A 22,790-nucleotide genomic window follows, 5' to 3' on the forward strand; every position below is an offset into this window, starting at 1 on the left:
GGATTGGTTGACAGAGCCTATTATGCTGGAGAGAGGAACCTGATTGGCTGTTCCGGTTGCTAAGGAGATACTACTCTCAGACTGTTAATGTTATGTACTGGTTATGTTTTAAAAAATGTATTTGCTGCTGAGGGAAATAAAGAAAGAGTGCAGCATAATAGGAGCCTCCGTGTCTTAATAAAATCAAAAACTGCTCACATACTTACCACCTCCTCTGACCCTAATGATTCAACGAACAAAAATTCCATCAAAAAGAAAAGAGAGCCCATGTTCTGTGCCGGAACACCAACAGACAGTGAGATTTACACACTAAACAGGTTATGGTGAAGAATTGGCAAAATAATTACCAGATTTTACTAATTTCATGACGTAAAGTCATGATTTTATAAAGGACCCGGAGGCGAGTATTATGCTTTTCTCTTTCTTTTTATTCTACAGCAGCAAAAGAAATATTGTACATATATTCCATGAAAACAATTCAATCACATCAATCATATCATAACCTCTAAAGGGTTACTCAGATACCACACATGAACCAATCAGAGTGTCCCCATTACAACAAAGTCCCATGTGACCCTAAGCCACTCTTTCTTTTGGTGTTGCTGATGGACACTCCAAAACTCGACATTGAAAAACAGAAAAAAAAAAACAATACTCGTGTAGAAGAACAAAGACTTTGAATCCAATAGAAGATGACATCAAACAAAGGTCCAACCAAACTGGACGAAAAACTGGTCATCCTCCATTCGTAGACTTATGGGCATGCTTGAACCATTATGGCACTCCAATTAGGAAGCTGTAAGACAGAGAAACAAGATGGTAAAATATGGTCTTGTATAATATTTTCTCCACGTTCATATTCCAAAACTATCTAACATTCAATCTTTCTAAATATAATCACTCAAATGGTAATAGGATATCACATTATCACACATTTCTAATCCCATAACATACATAATATTCTCAGAGGCGGGTAACTTACCTCTCGTGGGTGGGATAATACTCGCCTCCGTGTCCTTTATAAAATCATGACTTTACGTCATGAAATTAGTAAAATCTGGTAATTTTATTAAAGGACACGGAGGCTATTATTATGCTAGTTTAAAGCTGTGTGATCACCGACGTGGAAAAATGAGAAACCGGACGAAAATAGAATTCACGGAAAGTGGATTCTCTCGACCAGTCGGCCGCTCGGAGAAGATCTTCCAATTTACAGCCTAATGAAAATGCTTTTGATGCCATCGCACCTCTCATTGAATGTGCTCCGTATGTGGAAGTATCAATGCCTGCTGAAGTCATGATCCATTTGACCCATCGAGATGGAGTAACTGTGGAAACCGGGCGATGCGGTTGTCGAACGGCCAGGAATAGTTCCGCCCGTTGGGGGTCTCGGACCTTCGCCGTTCGTGCTTCATATTCTTTAAGGCAGGCTACTGGGCATAACTTACTGTTATGTGGAAAAACGGGGTAAAAAACCTTCTTGATGGACGTTTTTGTATGTCTCGATATATCAAAGGTCACCCCTTCCGGTGTATATGAGCGTGCCTGAATGTCCAATGCTCGTACATCTGAGACCAGCTTACAGGAGATGAGGCAAAGCAGCGTGACCAATTTTGTGGTCAGTTGTTTGATCGACAAGTCTTCGTTCCTCGGCCAACCTTCAAGAAGTCGGAGAACGAGGTTCACATCCCATACCTCCGAGTAGCAAGGTCGTGGTGGTCGTGCAAATTTTATGCCTCGTAGGAGTCGGCACACCATCGGGTGTTTCCCTGTTTGACTTCCATTCCAACCTACGTGGCCTGCCGAGATAGCTGATCTATATAGATTAATTGTACGGTATGCCAAACCGTGGTCGAACAGTGAAGTAAGGAAAGCCAGGACATGACTCACAGTTGCAGATATGGGATCCACGTGTTGTTCCATGCACCAACCATACCATGCGTTCCAGGCATGTAAATATGATTTTCTTGTACCCGGGGCCCACGCTCCTGCCAGGAGGTCCAGAGTCGTTTGTGGAACATTTGGGATGTCGTTGAGTCCCCTGAAAGGAGCCATGCTACAATCTTGAGGTGACCCTGCATTATGAGCGGGTGTGGGTTGCCATCTGGGTCCAGGAGAATGCTGTCGTTCACCGGCAGTAATCTCGGCAGGTCTATGGACAGTTCCAAAAGTGTAGGGAACCAGGGTTGAGATGTCCAAAAGGGAGATACGAGGATTAGGGATGTCCGTTGTCGTCTGAGGTGTAGCAAGGTCCGTGCGATGAGAGAAAATGGGGAAACGCGTAATGTCTGGTGTTCGGCCACTGTTGACGGAAAGCGTCCGCCGCCAGAGCCTCTGGATCCGGCCTCCAACTGAAAAACCTTGGTAATTGTGTGTTCAGCCGTGACGCGAACAGGTCGATGTCCAGCGGTCCCCACAGAGATTGCACGTGGCTGGAGATGGTCGGGTTCAGCCGCCAGTCGCTGGCATCCCGTAGATGTCTGGAGTTCCAATCCGCTACTACATTGCTCATCCCCGGGATGTGTTCCGCTTGCACTGAAATGTTGCTGTCCAGGCAGAACTGACAGAAATCCTTTGCCAATTCCGCAAGTATTGCTGACCTCGTGCCCCCGAGGTGATTGATATATCGAACCGCTGAAACGTTGTCCATGCGTAACAGGATGGAACAGTTGGTCGACACATTCAAAAGACTCCGTAACGCAAACGAACCTGCCAACAGTTCGAGGCCATTGATATGAAGTCCCTGTTCCTCCTTGGACCATCTTCCTCCGGTGGAGAAAGGTCCGCAGCGCGCGCCCCAGCCGCTCAAGCTTGCATCGGATTCCACTACGAGGTCTAGCGCTGTTCCGAAGATCGCGCGGCCATTCCAGGCTTCCATGTGTTGTAGCCACCACTTGATTTCGTCTTTGGCGGCACAGTCGAGAGGAACAGAGTCTGAGTATGAGTGCCCCGAACGAAGGTATTTTGCCTTTAATCGTTGAAGCGCTCTGTAGTGTAGCGGTCCGGGGAAAATTGCCTGGATCGATGCCGAGAGAAGGCCTACAATCCTGGCCAATTGTCTCAAAGTAAGGACAGGGCGTGTGAGCGTCCGTTTGAGCTCTTTTTTGATGGCCTTGACTTTGGTCGTTGGGAGTAGGAGCGTTCCGTTCACCGCATCTATGGTGAATCCTAGGAACTCTATAGTTTGCGAGGGTTCGATGATCGACTTCTCCCAGTTGATCAGAAAACCCAGATTTTCCAATAGATTTCTCGTCCAGGAGGAATGTACTTGCAGCAGAAACGGGTCTTGAGCCATGATAAGGATATCGTCCAGGTATATTATGAGCCGTACGCCCCTGCTGCGTAGGAGGGCGACCACTGGTTTCATGAGCTTTGTGAAGAACCAGGGGGCCGACGAGAGGCCGAACGGCAGGCATCGGAATCGCCACATGGTTTCTTCCCAGCGGAATTGCAGGAAGTGATGGCAGTCGTCGGCCATAGGGACCGTGAGGTATGCGTCCTTCAAATCGAGTTTGACCATCCAGTCCCCTGTGAGGAGGAGGTCCCGGAGTGAGTGTATACCCTCCATCTTGAAGTGGTGGTACGTGACGAACAGGTTTAAAGGTCTCAAATTTACTAAAAATAGGTTGCTTAAGAAACCTGGTGTGTCAGGGGGAACAGTATAGATTGCCCCTTTGGAGGCTAAGGCTTGGACTTCCTGTGTTATCAATTCTCGGTCCCGCTTGGGGAACACCATTCTGCTGGGGGGTGCCACTTGGACCGGGTATTGTACGAAATCTATAGAATAACCCCGGGCCGTGTAAAGCACCCAGGCATCTGCAGTGATCATGTGCCATGCCTTGACAAATTTGCTCAGTCTGCCCCCCACCACAGTTAGTGTAGACATATGAGGAGGTAGGGCACTTACCATAAGGTCGTCGGCCATATGAAGAGCCTCTGGGTCCTCGAGTCTGCCACGGTCTGCCCCGAACCGGGAAGAATGGTGAAGCGTGTTTGGGTTCCGGGGGTGTGAATCTAGGATGCACGGAGCCACGAGAGCCCCGGTATGATCCCCGGGGCGAGCGGCCGGGCAGACGGCCCCGATATCTGCCGGCCCCGCCAAAAACCCTCTGATGGAACACTCTCTTCATACTGGCCTGAGCCTTATCCAGTGCTGTGAAGGTGCCCACATAGGTGCCTAGTTCCTTTACGAAATTATCCCCAAACAGAAGGGCTTTAGCCTGGGGACCTGGTTCTGAGATAGCCAGATTAACTAATTTAGGCTCAATTTTTATTAAAATCGCCCTGCGTCTTTCCGTGGCCACCACCGTATTCGCGTTGCCCAGAAGACACACGGCACGCTGGATCCACCCCCTGAGGGTTTCCAGGTCCAGTGGTGTACCCCCTGCCAACGCGCCTTCTACCATATCGAACATCCTCGCGAGCGGTCCAAGGATGTCCAACACCTTGTCCTGGCAGTTCCGCCAGGCAAAGTCTAGGCCTTTCTTAGCCTTTCAGCCTGACTTGCCCAGAAATTGGGCGATTTTTGGATCCACGTCCGGGGTGGCGCATGCCATATCCGGGACCGTGGGGCGAGGGCACTCTGCCCGTAGTTTGTTTCGTGCCACCTTATCTAGTGGCTTTCTGATGCGGGCCGCTATATATTTAGCCACGTGGTCCAAGGGGTACCATTCAGAGGACCTCGGGTGTTGCAGGTTATCAGGGTCAAACAAAGGTTCGCCCTGAGGATCCAGTAAGGATCCATGTCCGTGCCTGCGATGGAGCTATAGTCCCCCCATTGAACCTCGTTAGAGTCTTCACTATATTCCTCAGAGTCCTCCTCTCCGGACTCACTCTTTGCCTCCTCTAGCTCCGATTCAGAGTCGGAGGATTCCAATAGGGCCTTAGCCCTCTTCCACTTCCTCACCGATTTTGCCCGGTGGGGGGCTCTTCGTTGTGGTCCGACCACAGGTTCTGTGACAGGACGTACCCTGTCCGTCTTTAAAGTTTTGGAGGCTGACTCGTCCAAATGACGAGATTTTTTAGCGGCCTTACGCCCACTAGGGGCCGCCGGCTTATTCTCTGGGGGGTTAGCCACGGGGTTAGTTGGCAATTGTGTGGCTCTCATCGCCGTGGTAATAGAATGGGATAAATTATCCGACATGGAACCCATGGCGGTAAATATGGCCTGAGTCACAGACTTAGTCATGGCCGCATCTAGCAGGGAATGTAATTCCTCTGAGTCCATATGCTCCTGCTCTGAGTCCAACGCTGTGGGCATCTTGGGGCCTTGTAAGGGGGGGGGTGGGCATGGTGGCCCTAGGTGTAGCGGCACCATAAGCATTGTTGTCAGTCTGCATGGTTAGGATGGCAGTAGAATTTTTAACAGGCACGGTGTAGCGTATACCCCTTTAATTACCACCTCTAGGATAATAATACCCCCAATAACAGTGATGCAAATTGGAAAATTATTATAGTAGGCACCAGGCACTAATGTGGGGCAGAACCAGCACAACAGAAGCAATTGCACTAGACAAACACTACAACAGTAAGCTCACCGAGTGTTCCCTCAGGAATAAGTTCCTGGGGAACACAGGGAGAGTTTTGCCCGGCAACAGGGGTATCCCCCGCCCCCAAACCAGCCGATTGGCCGCACTAGCAAAAGCGCGGCAAAACTGCCAGTCCCAAGATGGCCGCCGGGATGCGCACTAGCGTTGTGCGCATGCGCGGGCGGCCGCGACCGCGGTTATCGCAGACCGCCGGGGACCGCGATCGGCAGCGGTACCCGGTGAAGAAATAGACCCGGAGGGAGGAAATCGGGAGAAGGACGGTCGGGAAATAAACAAACCGACCGGAGGAGGGAGGGGGGCGAGGAAGACAAAGGGGGAGACGGAAGGGCAAAGACACGAAATTCACCAGCAAAACCCAAAAGGGTTAAAGAGACATACAACCTAAAGCTGAGGAAAACAACTTAAAGGTAAATTGACTGAAAATACAAACAAAACTATAACTGTCAGTAACAGAGTAAAGTTTTGTACTTATCTGAGGCTGCAGCAGCAAAAGAAAAAGAGGAGTGGCTTAGGGTCACATGGGACTTTGTTATAATGGGGACACGCTGATTGGTTCATGTATGGTATCTGAGTAACCCTTTAGAGGTTATGACATGATTGATGTGATTGAATTGTTTTTCTTTTTCATGGAATATATGTACAATATTTCTTTTGCTGCTGTAGAATAAAAGAAAGAGAAAAGCAGAATAAGAGCCTCCGTGTCCTTTAATAAAATTCAAAGTTAGACGCCAAAATGGCAGACTCGAAAAATTCTCTAACTCCATAAAAAGCCACAGGGTTATTCACCAAAGTCAGAATTTTTGGAATTCAAATTGAATTTAGAAATTAAGGCCAAAACTAGCCGAACTGGGAACATTCTCCAAATCTATGCGCCCAGTTCAGCTACTTTGCCTTAAAAGAATACTATAGCGTTTGGAATACAGATTTCAACAATTCTTCATTTAGTGTTTTTCCAACATAAGTACTCTGTATATAAAAAAGAAGGACTTATTCCATAATTTCTGTTCTTTGAACGTGTGGATTCATGCATTCTTAACTAAAATAATTGGTTTTACTGTCTTTCTAAGTTTGGATTTGCAATGTTTTTCTTTTCAATGGCAGATAGGTTAATTGTATCTAGAATCATGGTGCGTTATTTACCAGCATTAATTGTGTCTTAAATCTGTATCATAGCTAGTTTATGGCTTACATCTTCATAATGTTACCATGACAACAGTGAAGCTGTAAGTTTTTAGTGTAGTAATAACAGGTAGCATTATCATTGTTTTGTCATCTTGATTTGTAACTGTATCTATTAATTCCCCATTCTTTATTCCTATTCTTTTATGTCAGTATCAATGCATTTGTACTTTAATTATTAACTGGAAGCCAAATCATTTGTAAATGTTTTTTTTTTTCCTTTCCATGCTGGTAGTATAAAGGTCTGTATATTTAGTATGCAGACCAGAGAGACTGAAGACATGAAGGAGAGCAGGAGAAGGCAGAGAAGAGGGGGCTAGGCTGAGAGAGACAGGCCATAACTCCCAACCACCCAAGTCAGCACAATGGAGCCCAGGAAGCCATCTACCTTCACTTAAATGATAGGAAACTGGAAGGTGGCTATCAAAGTGTATATTTTGAACAGCATGTGTGTGTGTGTGTGTGTGTGTGTGCGTGTGTGTCTGACTGTCTGTCAGTGTGTGAGTGTATCTGTGTGTCTGTCAGTGTGTGTGTATCTGTCTGTCAGTCTGTGTGTGTCTGTATCTGTATGTCTACCAGTGTGTATGTGTGTGTATTTGAATGACTGTCAGTGTGTCTGTGTATGTATCTGAATATCTGTCAGTGTGTGTAAGTGTGTGTGTGTTTGTGTTTATATCTGCATGTGTGTCATTGTGTGTATCTGTGTTATTGTACATATCTGTGTATCTGCATATGTGTGTGGCAATGTATGTGTATGTGTACATAAATCTCAGCATTCAGACGCCAACCCTACACACAAATAGACCCCTGCAATCAAACGTCAACAATACAAACAAAACTGCCCTACATTGCAATGTCAACACTACATTACACCTCGGTATTAAACACCAAAATTATATATAAACATACCCTTGCATTCAAATAACAATACTGCACATAAATGCATGCTACCATACATTCGCACAAACCTACTACATATAAAAGCATGCTTAAATTGAAACACACAAACACTGCTCGGTGCTAAATTATAATTATAATTATTATTATTACCATTAATATTATTATTGCTATTACATACTACCAGCATGGGAAAATGGTAGAGCCGCAGTTGTAAAAGCATTGTTGGAGTTGTATGAAAGATGGGGATCTACCCTTTGGCCTTTGTGCAAGAGAAGTGCCCAAACAAAATTCTTGCACCTGGGCCCTCGCCTTGGGTTGAAGGGGACATTGAGGGTTAGACACATTGAAGTGAGATGGGGCAGAGATGTGTGTGAGGATAGGAGAAGTGGAATTGAGGCAAATTAAAAATTAGGGTGGTGTGCACTGTGGGAGAAAAAAGTTTAGAGTTAAATCGTGCAGACACACATGGTGACACAGTGGAGTCAGAGATAGGAGTTAGGGTCACAAATAGAGTACTACTGTCACACACACTGAAACTGATCAAATTTACACATGAGCACTCAGGGCCGGTGCAAGGACTTCTGCAGTCCTAGGCAAAGATCCATTTTGCCGCCCCCTAATGTCATTCACTCACTGACAGACACACACTCACTGACACACACACACTGACACTCACTGACAGACACACACACACACACACTGACAGACACACATTCACTCACTGACACATACACAGACACTCACTGACAGACATACACTCACTCACTGACACACACAGACACTCACTGACAGAGACACACACACACTCATTGACAGACATCCCACTCACTCACTGACACACATACACATACACACACACACACACACACACAGACCCCTAGTGACAGACATACATTCACTCACTGAAAGAAACTCACTGACATACATACACTCACTCACTGACAGACACACACACAAACACACACACAAGCAGACACTCACTGACAGACACACACTGATAGTCAAACATTCACACACTCACTTACAGACACATACACAGGCAGACAATCACTGACATGCATACACTCACTCACCGACAGACACAAACACAGGCCCTTACTGACAGACACACACACACTGATAGTCAAGCACTCACACACTCACTGGCAGACACACACACAAACACACTCACTGACAGTCAAACACAGTCAAACACTCACATACTTACTGACGCACAGACTCAGACATCCAGCCTCCCTACCTCCCTGGGTTCCAGTGTGGGTTCCAGCGTGCTGTTTAGTATGTCGGGGCCGAAATTACATCATATCCCAGCTGCCGGCATCACAGAGGGCGCGTGAGGGAGGAGTGAGGAGCTGCAAGAAGAGCCTCCCTTGCCGTCGCCTGCCTCCTCTCCTCCAGCATTCATTTGTGAAATCTCTATTCACAAATTCATAATGTCCCCATAAACAGCAGTGTGAGCAGTCATTAAACGTATTATAATTACGGACTGCCAATGCAGGACATGTGTGCTCAGTTAGGAACACTTACACAGAAATGTCTGCTTGAGCAATTTTGTTTGGTTGGCTTGAAGGGTGGTCAATCAGATCAGGGTCCCAATCTCACACGTCCCATGATATTAGAAATGTAGCTGTTATACAGTCAGATCTGTCTTTACTAGATTTAAATTATAGTAAATATGTTTTTGTTAATTACGTTTGTATTGTAAATAGGATTGCATGATATTACATCATTTATTCACCAACTCTGAGTCGTTGTTTATAGCTAATTGAAATGTTCACACTTATCAAAAAGGAATATGGAAATCCAGCATTAATCATGACATGGATAGTGAATAAATCAAATTATTTTTATTTATTTTTTTGCGAGGGAGTTACAGAGTTCGTTTTGCACAAAATATGTCTGTATATTTTGTGATAAAGTCTCAGGAGCTGTAATCCACTGTGAATTATCCAATTTGCTGCCTGCTGAGATATCACAGCGGGATTATATGTGTTTCACCGATTCTGTTTGATATTGCTAGATATCATACGCAGGCTTACTGTTTAGTATTTCTTAACATATTAACTTTGCCCGGTGGTATTAGTGCAGTTATGCAAAATAAAGGAGAATTTAAACCTTTTTAATTTTACAGGAAAACATTTTTTTATTTTTTTTTGAGGAGATTACTTTGTTTCAAGCAACAATAAAACACTATCCATTCTATGTAAAAATAGTAATTTTGCGTCTGAAAGTATTAAAAATAAATTCATCTCTCCAACAGATTGTGCATGGATGTAAAAATATTATTTTACTTTCTATTTTAAATTTCAATAAAAAAAAACAATAGAATCTTAGACAAAAGACCGTCCAGCAGCACTGTGCTCGAGTCATGATACCCGTCAATGCTGCCATGATTTCCACCTTCCAAGTGTGATGCTAAGTGTTGGAATTGTGTCTGTTCTCATGCCGGATGTTCCCGAGCTACATAATGAAATAGTGCTCTTGCCTCGTATTATTCTACAGACGCACATTTATATTCTCAAAAATTTAGATCCACATTGACCTTGAAGAGGAGCAAAATTGACGCACTCACTTCCACTTGCTAGGTACGATTTAATATGGTCTGCCTGTTTTTTTTTCATTTAGATTTTTTTTTTAAGTAAAATTTTCTTGGTTAACTCAAAAGAATGTACACTCTACTACATTCTAGTTTAATGAATAAAAATAAATGACCTTTATGGTTCCATATTTAATAAACGTCCATCTTTTATAATAAATAAATACATTTATTTCCTTCGGTGCCCGCCCTAATTAAATGTGCTGTTTACGCCTCCTGACATTACAGTAGAATGCTGATTGTAGCAGTTATGGAAATTGTGGGAGTGTGTTGATAATCTATAGAGTCGCCAGCATTTCTACAACGATTTCCACTGTCGACAATATAACTTTGAAATTCCTCAAGGTCTTGTTCATTAAGAGAAATTGGAGGGTCCAGTTAGTTGATGCACCAAGCTATTTCAATCATCTTACTTTGAGATCAAATGCTGCAAATGCTGTGCAAAAACTGAGAAAAGTAAATTCTTACAGCACTTCTTGGTGAGAATGGTTGAGGAAGCAGATTTAGGAGGAGCGTATTCAGGGGAGGGCTGGCAGCCTTAGGCCTGGGGGGCAAAACCAGTCAAGTGGCCCATTGCGCCACCAAATCAGTTCACCATCCATGCCCACCTTTTCCTGGTTTTATAACGGATATTGATGTTATGCTAATCAGTAGCTCTTTGCCATACCCGCTCCTTCACGGCTCTGACTTTCAATGTTGTCAGAGCACAGGCTGAGAATCTCTGAGCCTGTGCTCTGACTCACTAACTGAGCGCTGGAACCACGAGGGAGAGGATATGATCTGACTGCACCTACTGCTGGTGCGCACCAGTGGACCACTAGCGAATTGTTTAAATTAAATATGCTGGTGTACCCAACTTGTGAGCTGTGTTGGCCGCCGGGTGCCTCTGTTGTCATGGCACCCTGCGTGACCGCACAGCTTGCCCACCCCAACGGCTGGCCCTGCTGACACACACTGACGTTATTACTTAGACATCCCTCAATATTAATACAGACATCAGAGTAAACACCAATAAACTGTGGAAACAGAGCTGATCCCCCCCAAATTTATAAAGGTTTGCTTAGAGGATTTATTGTAAGATTAAATCATGCCTCCTCCTCTTTCTCCCCCATGCGCTGCTCCGTAGGCTGTGAGGAAGTGAAGAGTAATCACAGTCTCCCAGCACAACGCCACCTTTGGCTGCATGGGGAACAGCTGTTTAATGTAATGCTTGCAGGACGGCCAGCTGCCGCAGAACCTCTTTGTTTCCGTCTCTGCAAAGGGCTCCAGGCACTGCTTGTTGTGAGTGTGAGCCACTGTAAATTAGGGGCAGAGGGCACTTGCACTGCGGTCAAGACGGGTCTGGGCAGAAGGAGAGTGCAGTGCAATCAGTGAACTCCCCTCCTGTGGGTCACCAGTAGACTGGTGCACCTGCCCAGGGTCAGAGCCGGTGCAAGGAATTTTGCCGCCCTAGACAAAATATAAATTTGCCGCCCCCCCATGTGACATCACAATGCCCCACCCATATGATCTGCCATATGAACTAACGCCAGTGCTGCACACAGTGTGTGTTTACATTAAAAAGCCTGCAGGGACCAGCTATAGACACCACAACCACTTCATTAAGCTATAGTGTCCCTTTAATGTGAGGTAAATTATAGATTAGTGTCACTAATAATATACTAGATTGCCTACTTACAATTAGATGAGGATAATGATGAGCTGCAGTTTGTCTCCACTGGTCTGGTGTAGAACAGGATCTCTGGAGGCTGTTTGCAACTGTGGTCACAAAATTCAATGTTCTGGGAGAATTGGAAGCAGCTCCATTTTTGGGGGGCCTCTTACACAGCTCAAGGTCTGGGCCCCAGGGCCTGACGGTGGGTATGTCCATAAGGCCCACTCATAAGTCCACTTATATGTTCCACCCACCCATGAGTTCGCTCACAGGGAGTGGAGTGTGTAGGGGATGTGTTATGTGTTATTGTAGAGGATCTAATATGTGTGCTTATGGTATGTAGTTTATAGGAATACCAGTTTGTGCAGGTGATGCAGTGTGTTTGTGTGTAGTAGAAGCAGTGTGTATTTGTGTATAAGGGATGTATTATGTGTTTCTGGTTGTGTGTAAGGGATGCATTGTGTGAATCTGTGTTTGTATGCATAAGGGATGCAAGGTGTGTGTCTGTATGTGTGTGCATTGAGTGTAAGAGATGCATTGTGTTTCTGTGTGTATGTAAGAAAAGCAGTTTGTGTGTTTGCATTGTCTGTTTCTGTGTATGTGTGCAAAGGATGCATTGTCTTTGTGTGGGGGTTGCATTGTGTGTGTGTGTAATGGATGCATTGTGTGTTTCTCTGTGTGTAAGGGAAGCATGTTGTGTATATGTGTATGTATAGGGATGCATTGTGTATGTATAGGGATGCATAGAGCTTCTTAACCCTCCTACTTCTTCTTACTCCCCCTTCTTCTTCAGACCCCCTCTTCTTCTTCTTCTTACACCCCCCCTTCTTCTTACCCCCTTCTTCTTCTTACACCCCCCCTTCTTCTTACTCCCCCTTCTTCTTCTTACTCCCCCTTCTTCTTCTTACTCCCCCCTCTTCTTCTTACTTCCCCCTCTCCTTCTTACTTCCCCTTCTTCTTCTTACTCCCCCCTCTTCTTCTTACTTCCCCCTCTCCTTCTTACTTCCCCCTCTCCTTCTTACTTCCCCCTCTCCTTCTTACTCCCCACTCTTCTTACTCCCCACTCTTTTTCTTACTCCCCCTTCTTCTTACCCCCCTCTTTTTCTTATCTCCCCTCCTTCTTATCTCCCCTCCTTCTTACTTCCCCCTCTTCTTCTTACTCCCCCTTCTTCTTCTTACTCCCCACTCTTCTTACTCCCCCCTATTTTTCTTACTCCCCCTTCTTCTTCTTAACCCCTTCTTTTTCTTATCTCCCCTCCTTCTTACTCCCCCCTCTTCTTACTCACCCCCTTCTTTTTCTTATCTCCCCTCCTTCTTACTCCCCCTCCCCCTCTTCTTATTCCCCCTCCCCCTCTTTTCCCCCCCTTTTTCTTATCTCCCCTCCTTCTTACTGCCCCCTCTTCTTACTCCCCCTCCCCTCTTCTTACTCCCCCTCCCCTCTTCTTACTCCCCCCTCCCCTCTTCTTACTCCCCCCCTCTCCTTACTCCCCCCTCACTCTCCGCCTCTTCTTACTCTCCCCCCCTCCCCTCCTCTTACTCCCCCCTCCCATCTTACTCCCCCCTCACTCTCCCCCTCTTCTTACTCCCCCCTCCCCTCTTCTTACTCCCCCCTCCCCTCTTCTTATTCCCCCACCTCCCCTCTTACTCCCCCACCTCCCCTCTTACTCCCCCTCCCCTCTTCTTATTCCCCCCCTCCCCTCTTCTTATTCCCCCACCTCCCCTCTTCTTATTCCCCACCTCCCCTCTTCTTATTCCCCCACCTCCCCTCTTCTTATTCCCCTCCCCTCTTCTTATTCCCCCCTCCCCTCTTCTTATTCGCCCCCCTCTCCCCTCCCCTCTTCTTATTCCCCCCCTCTCCCCTCTTCTTATTCCCCCCCTTTCCCTCTTCTTACTCCCCCCCTCCCCCTCTTCTTCTTACCCCCTCCCCTGTAGCGTGGCCGAGCTGCTTTCCGGTCCGCGGTGCCCAGTCGGAGTCATAGGAAGGTGCACGCTCAGTGTGCACCTTCCTGTCAGTCCGGCCGGGTACAGGAAACAGAAACAGTTTCTGTTTCCTGTAACCGGTCGGACTGACAGGAAGGTGCACACTGAGCGTGCACCTTCCTATCACTCCGGCCGGGCACCGCGGACCGGAAAGCAGCTCGGCCACGCTACAGGGAAGGGGAGGGAGGAAAAAGCTGCTGCAGCCGTCTGAGCGCTCTTTACAGAGCGCTCGGCGGCTGCAGCATTTAAAGGGCCGGCCCGCCGTGGCCGGTCCTAAAAGAATTTCGGGCGGCCTGGGGGGCAATTGCCTCCCTGCCCCCCGGCCCAGCCCGCCCCTGAGCGTATTTCAGTGTTGAGTAACCATGATACCCCAAATCTTTCTAGAAGATTTTCCAGTGATGCTCATATAGCCCTAAGGTTGACTTAGCATCATGGGAAAAGTAGTCCAGAAATATCTGGAGGTGTCATTTTGACTCATCACATGTGTAGGTAATGTTTAACTGTCTCTTTTTAACCCCTTCATGGCACATGGCTTGCCCAAGCTTGCATGCTATAAAGGCATTTGCCCAAAACTTTTTTCGTGAATGAGTTAATCAGTCCATCGGTTGTGAAGCTCTTAGAATGATTGCTATGACCTGATCCATCGGTCGTGTAGCTCTTAGAATGATTGCAATGATTTCCACAAGCCACCAGTCTCCGAAAGTAGCACATAAGTGTCTACCGCATCCTCCTGAAAATAAAAAAAGCCCTTTCAACCGTGATTCATGCCTGTCGAACATTGCAAAAAAACATGGCAAGCCCAATATTTCACTATTACACGCTCGTGAAAGCTGGCTGAGTTCCGATGACAAAAGAAATGAATTGCATTTTATTTTTGACATTCCCCCCTTCAATTAAAATATTCCCCTGGCTTCACAACAGAACAACATCTGTGAGCACTACGCACAACGTCCATGTTTACGTTGACTGTTTTTGACTATTTAATGTAAAAAACATTTAACCTCTTCCCTCCCAACACTTTATATACACGGGCAAAATTAGGTAACTGATGGTATTTTTGAGAATACATTCATTAGGCTGCTTACATCTCCGTATATTTAATTATTTATATGTGTTTTGGAACACCTATTGTGAAATATATACGCTTTATGACAAAAATTCTATTTCAGTTTCTTTGCTAACATTTTCATGTCTTAAATATTGCAAAATAAGGGGTACCATCTAATCTCTAAAACGTTTTATCTCCCCCCCCCCCGCCCCATCCACATACTATTTCTGTTCAACAAATGAATGAAAAAAAAAATGCAATTGTGTAAATTGACATAATTTGAATAATCCATGTTTACGTTGACTGTTTTTGACTATTTAATGTAAAAAACATTTAACCTCTTCCCTCCCAACACTTTATATACACGGGAAAAATTAGGTAACTGGGGGGCGGGGCTTTGTCTGAGCCCCTGCCTCGGAGCTGGTAAATCGGCGCAAACTGTGGGCCATGGGCACACACCAGCCCGAAAAAGCAAGCACAACATCACCCAGGCGATGGCGATTCGAGGGGTACCCGACAGGACCCCCAACGGCTTCAAAGTCACCCAATCGAGGCCTGAGGCCTACGGGCTTGAGCTCGGGTGGGACGGCTGCTCACCCAGTTCTCTGGCCGGAGGTCTGCCACCCCCCCCCCTCTGGGCCGGGGGGGTCATCCCGGTCCCCACGGGAGACCACCACCGCACACAGCTACATCTCTACTCGGATCGAGCACTGTGAAACGGATGGCGCGCACCAAGATGGCCGACCCCCAGCTATACGGCATAACCACAAGCAGCGCACTAACGAGTTTATTACCTCGTGGCGAAGAACTGCTGCGGCTTCCTCACCAAGCCCACCTAGTGCCATCCGGGCTAACGACCTCCCTGGGCATTCCTCTTCAGGCAATGATGCAGGCACACAGGAGAATAAATATCAATCGGAAGCTACGACTACACACACTGCCAGTGGCCCCAAGGGGTTTCTAGCTGGACTCTCACTCTGCCCACACAAAGCAGCGGACACAGCACACAGACAGTGCTCTGCACCCAAAGCTGACGCTGGAAGAAGCACAAACGCAAGCACGACCATGGCTAGCAAGTCCCAAAGCAATCAAGCACCAAGCGGGAAATTATAAAGGACTTGACGATGCCCAGGATGCCAGCCGAACCAGCGCAGCAGCAAGAGTGGCTAAGCGGCTGAATATATATCAATATATGCATGTAACTATCATTCTAGCAGAGCACTGTTTATTATTGAGTCTGGCATACCCCTCTTATTATTTTCCTTGATGTAAATGCAATATTTAGTACTACTGCTAATCTGCATAGATATTACCTAAATTGCCTGAACCTTGCATGACAACTAAACCTGGCTAGCCCAGTGACTCACTGCCCCCTGGTGGTCAACCTTAAGCAGTGTGAAGAAACTTGCACCCGACACAAATTTATGTAAGCCTGTAACCCACTACTTGTAGCACCCCTACTTAAATAAGCTTGTATAGCTCAGTTATAAAGTTTTATCAACGTACACCAAACCTGTTATATCTAAAAGCTAAATGAGCTGCTTACTTTACCATAACTTTGTATGACGCTATTGTTTAACACTGATCGCCTAAAAAAAAAAAAAAAATGTATGCATACCCAACTTGTCACAATAATGATATCATATGTCTATGAAAATCGAGCCTGTCAATGCTATTGTGGCGACACAGGCACTGTTGTAACTACCTGCATACCAAAAATAAAGAATTAAAAAAAAATAAAAAAAATTAGGTAACTGATGGTATTTTTGAGAATACATTCATTAGGCTGCTTACATCTCCGTATATTTAATTATTTAAATGTTTAAATGTGTTTTGGAACACCTATTGTGAAATATATACGCTTTATGACAAAAATTCTATTTCCGTTTCTTTGCTAACATTTTCATGTCTTAAATGTTGCAAGATAAGGGGTACCATCTAATCTCTAAAACGTTTTATCTCCCCCCCCCCCCCTCACCATCTACATACTATTTCTGTTCAACAAATGAATGAAAAAAAAAATGCAATTGTGTAAATTGACATAATTTGAATTATTTTTTGGTATGTACACCAAAAGTGCAATTCTTGTCCTAATTCAAGGTGCTGATTATATATCTGGGTTTCAAATAAATGTTACGTTTTAACAAAGTGATAGCGAATGAGTTATATAGATAACGCAGAAGATACATTAAAAACGCATCATCTTCATGATGATTTTCATACTTTGATGGATACAATATCGGGATCATTCTGAAGGTATATCAATGTGGATTCTTCAGATGTAATGTAATAGGCAGGCAGATACTGTCATCTGTCAAAGGAGACGATTCAATAAGGATATGAAGGGTTATGGTAATTATGAGACGTTATCGTTAATATCACTTATTTTATCACAAGGTCAAGAACCTGGCTGAGCGAGAAGCTTTGTAGTTTTACCTTTGAAGTGCTCACTGAGATTCCTCTTGTGATATGTAAACGACGGTAGCAGGGCGGCTGGGCGAGGAAGGGACTTTAGAAAAATTGTTTCTTAAAGCTGAACCATGACTTCTCTGGAAATTATAGCATTTAATCAATCAATGGAAATCACCTATAACTTGTGCTAACCTTCTCTTCGCGTGATGCTTCATTTTATTTAAAACGTACATTAAAGATTTAGCAAATTATGTCGCAATCCACTACAGTACTGGCACTTTGGAGAAGAAAAAAAAACGTGTTTGCTCTCTCCTATGCTGTCTGCCAGGTGCAAATTTTTTATTTATTTTTTTATTCTTTATTTATTGGAAAATGAGAAGGTTACACACGCGGTAAGTGGTATGAATGTAGGTTGCCATTTTTCCTTAATAAAGAAACAATTCCATTCCACATTGCCAGGTAACATAAGACTTATAACATAAGGTGCATTACCTTATTACCAATCACATCTCCTAGATATGTGTGTCTGGAGCATTTAAGAATGCTCTTCAAAGATGTGAGTGCTCCTGGTTTGATTTTTTTGGAGGGGGAGGGAACGGGTATCCTAGAGGTGCAGTCTCTCTCTCAGAGATTTAAAGTGAACCTTTAAAAATCTACACTTCAGAAAACATTTAAACGTGGCTATATGTTTTTAGATTTTGATGAAATTGTGAAGCATTTTTTTTTCCCCGAATGTCTAAAATTAGGTTTTCTGATGTCGGGGACCCCAGAACCACCTTCTTGTAAGCAAAGAAACATAATCATTCAACTTGTTTAAAAAATAAAAAAATAAAAAATTAAGCTTTTGAAACAAAAACCTCTGATAAAAGGGGAGAGTTCGATGAGGTACCTGCTAGAACACCACAGAATTAAGGGGTCTTTATTGCAGCTGTAAATTCAGTGTGTGAACACATCCTGCCCCAGTGAACACACATAATGCAGAGGCATGTGAAACCTGGCTTAGAGTTATATGAATTACAGTCTGCAGTATCTTCATAGTATAACCCTAACTGAAACCCCTAAACATAAACAACACAAAGCATTGGGCAATGCTTATACCTCAATAAAAATAATACATTTTAAAAAACAAACACAAAGAAGGACAGATACGCTCAAGAAATTAGATCCCAGAGCCAATCCTCCTGTAGTTTCCTATGGTAGAATTAGTAAGAGCAAAAAACAAATGTCCTTAGTGCATGCTCAGTAATTTCAGTATTTGGCTTGCCCTGTAATGTCTCCGTTGAGTGGATGAAAGCAATTCTGTACAAAATATGCACCGTGTTATAAACCAATGTGCAAGTGTTTATGGGAAATGTTTTTACTTTTGGAAGCGGGCAGTAAGGAGATAGTCGTATAATGCAAGATTTTTTTTGTTTTTTTAAATCACAATGTCCATCCAGACTGAGGCTAGCTAAGCATCATGGCAAATATAATTCACACATGTCTGGACTGCCATTACTGCTCTGTCAGATGCAGTCTGTCATGGATGGTGCCTGCAACGTCCCTTTAAGTGCTTAAAGGAAGACTATAGGGTCAGGAACACAAGCATATAGTCCTCACCCTATAGTGTTAAAACCACCATCTAGCCCCCCTGACCGCCCTAAATATAGTAACATTTTACCTTTATTCCAGTCTGCTGGTGCTGGCACTGCCTCTTTTGCTGATATCATCATAAGTGATAGTCTGATCCAATCACAGTGCTTCCCCATAGGATTGTCTGAGACTGTCAAGAAGGAAGATCAGGGCAGGGCCGGACTGGGGATACAAAGAAGTCCCCCCCCCCCCGAACTAATAAACTAATACACTGCTGACCCCTCATCCCCCCTATAAATACACTGCAGATCCCCCTCCCCTAATCAATCTACTGCTGATCCCCTCCCCCTGTCTAATACACTGTTGGCCCCCCTCCCCCTATCTAATACAGGGTTGGTCCCCTCCTCCCAATCTAATACACTGCTGACCCCCCTATCTAATACACTGCTGACCCCCCTATCTAATACACTGCTGGCCCCCTCCCCTAATCTAATACACTGCTGGTGGCCCCCCTCCCCCTAATCTAATACACTGCTGACTGCCCTCTCCCCCAATGCACCCCCAAATGTAATAAACAATAGGTCTCCCAAGCCCCTTTACTCCTACCTGTACTGCAAGATGCAGACACAGGGCAGCTCAGCTCAGTACAGTTCAATAGTCCAGTGATGGCCTTCTGACTTCTGCACAAGCAGATCTTGCACTGCGTGCAGCCAGAGGGAAGGGATGCCGCTGGCCCATCGCTATGCTGCGCAGTGTAGAGCCGCCGGATATGACGCCATATGCCGCTCACATCGGCCGCGACCTCATGGAGGACAAACATAAAAAATATTTTCCCACCTTGTGGGTTGTGGCTGAGTGCAGCCACATCTCAAAGCAGTCCCAGGGCCGGCTGCCTACCGGGAAATTTCCCAGTATCCCTGGAGTCCTGTCCGGCCCTGGGTCAGGGGCAGAGCCAGTACAAGTCAAACACAGCCCTGGCCAATCAGCATCTCCTCATTGAGATTATTAAATGCATCTCTATAAGGAAAGTTCAGTGTCTTCGTGCAAAGGGTGGAGACACTGAATGGCAGTGCTGCTTACTGTGCAGCACTGCCCCAAGAAGCACCTCTAGCAGCCATCTGAGGAGTGGCCAGTGGATGTGTCCCTAGGCTGTAATGTAAACACTGCCTGTTCTCTGAAGAAGAAAAACATGTGTTTACTGCAAAAAGCCTGAATGGAATGATTCTACTCACTTCCATTTCGATTCTGTGCACATTTTAGGATTCGTTTTTTTTTTTTTTCAATTTAGGATTTTTTATTTTTTTTTTTCGTTTTTTTAAATGTTATCTCTGACGTTGAGATAGTTTGTGTTGCATTTGCAGCTTTTCTAACTGCAGGTTCGAATCTCAGCACATTTAAACTCAATCTTCCATCTTGATTGATAGTAACAAGTTGGATAATAACAAAGACATCCAAAAACATCCAGTTGCTAGAAGATAGTTGAACACATCAAAGAGCTCAATTGCACGTGTAAATGTTCGTTTCATATCTGTCTGGATAAAATTGGTAAGTCTTCCGAATTGATTTTTTTGGGGGGGAGTTTCCCGTAATATATTGCCTATCGCAATAGACAAGCTTGTTCTTAAAGGAACATTCTGGTCACCATAACAACTTTATCTAACTGTAGATGTAATGATGCATGGAGACCGCTTGACACATTCTAACCTTAAGAGTTTAAACCGTTCTCGAATTATTATTTAAAAAATATCAGGAAGTATTACTTTACTGAGAGGGTAGTGGATGTATGGAATAGCCTTCCAGCTGAAGTGGTAGAGGTTAACACAGTAAAGGAGTTTAAGCATTCATGGGATAGGCATAAGGCTATCCTAACTATAAGATAAGGCCAGGGACTAATGAAAGCATTTAGAAAATTGGGCAGACTAGATGGGCCGAATGGTTCTTATCTGCCGTCACATTCTATGCTTCTTAGTTTAACTCCAACGCTTGATTCTCTTACAGCTGACTGTGAATGAGGGTACTCTCTTTACCATCACATTTTCAATACTATATAGAGTGATCAAAGTGACCCTTCATTTTTTGAAAAAGATTGACATATAAGGATAAATTCCACAGTACAATAAATGTGACAAAACTAGTCAGTAAAGCTCTGCTTATACAGATGTTTGTAAGAAACCGGAGGGAAATTTGGGGGATTTATATTTTCAATGTTGCCACCAGAATGCAAAATGTATTGGCTAAAATCAGACTTCTGCTATTAAGGCAACTTCGACAGTCTACACAGAAGCTCAACAAAATTCCCAGAGTCCCAGAATTTTGTATACTACATTTTTTTCCCATTAATTTGCATTTGAAAGCCAAACTACAGACATTTTGTAGACATAGTTGGGAAGGAAACGGTTAATAGGACATTAAACTTTAAAAATAAAACTTTAAAAAAAAAACTTGCTTCTTTAATATAAACAAAAAAAAAATGGCCATAGCTTATTTGACAGTAAAACTGGGGTACTAACTGAGATACATGTCATTTTATCGAGAACAAGGAGCCACCATTGCTTCTTCCAGTGGTTTCATGTGGAAACAATGGAGGGGACACTGGATAGGAGAAATGCCGTGCTAGACTTTGTCATCTAAAAACAACCTAACATTAATTAGTTTATTTATTGGACCATTTTTTATGTTGCAGTAGTTGAAAACATATTTTCAATAAGTGATTTTTAATGCAATTGCCACATGCTGTTGTTAATAGCTGTCTCCTGATGCATACCTCCCGAATGTCCCTATTTTGGGGCACAAATCCCTCTTTCCCTCTTTTCTATCCTAAGGTTCCTCTTTTCTAGGAGCTCTATATTGTTTGTGTGCCTGAATGTATGACAGAGCTCCTGTCATATCTACCTGTTATATCTACATATATACTTTTCATGTGTAATGCACCTTTAACTACTTGTCTACCGGCCACACTCACCTGGCTTCCACTCACAGCCCTAGAATTAAAGTATCCTTTTTTGTGCATTAGAAATATTGTGAGGTATGCCAATGTAATCAAATGTACACCTATGCCAAAGATGTCAACAGTCCAGAATGTACTAGGTCAAATTTGGGCTCTTTAAACGGACGTCTCACAATTTGTCCGCTGGTGTCTTGCTTCTGGGGAAAAGCATTAGAAACACAGTTCTGCAGTTAGCGTTTCCAAATAATTTCACTGTCTGTCTGTCTGTCTATCTGTCTGTCTGTCTGTCTATCTCTGTAGTGAGATAATGCTGTAATTGGAGTGTTTGCACCTGTATCACATTTCAGTTGATTTAGAAGGCTAGTTTACACCGTTTTGTTACAGAGAATTCCTTTGTAAGTAGAGGCTGTTTGTTATTATGTTTGTACATTTTATGTTTGTTTACCCTGTCTGTGAGAAGTGAAGTGCTTTTGGTGTGTATACTGAGCAATTTGTAAACTTTCCATGCTTAAACTGAAAAATACCTCTGGGACTGGATTCTAAATCAAAGTCATTTTCCAGCGGACACTATGCAATTTGTACTGTTTTCGTGTTTAAATGGAAAAATACTGCTGGGATTGGATCTTAATAGAAATGTTTGAACCAAGAGGAAGACTTACTCAAAACATAGTTTACAAATTAAACTAGACATTGTGTGAATGTTTTTTGCTTGTTGTTTGTGTTTTATGCAATTCAACAATTACACTTGTCATTATGTTTCCTCTATAATTAACAAATAATCCCTGCCCCATCCACTCCAATCCGAGAATGGCCTTCTTTTACGGTCTATGTATTCCCTCATTGCTCATTGCTTGTCACAGGATTTGTCAAGATTCACAACATTCTTACGGATCGCACTAACTCACCCTATATCACTTTCCCCATTCCTTTAGGAAGTAATTGAAAACCCATCA

Source organism: Pelobates fuscus, chromosome 7 (genome assembly GCF_036172605.1).
Source record: "Pelobates fuscus isolate aPelFus1 chromosome 7, aPelFus1.pri, whole genome shotgun sequence".
Taxonomy (NCBI): domain Eukaryota; kingdom Metazoa; phylum Chordata; class Amphibia; order Anura; family Pelobatidae; genus Pelobates; species Pelobates fuscus.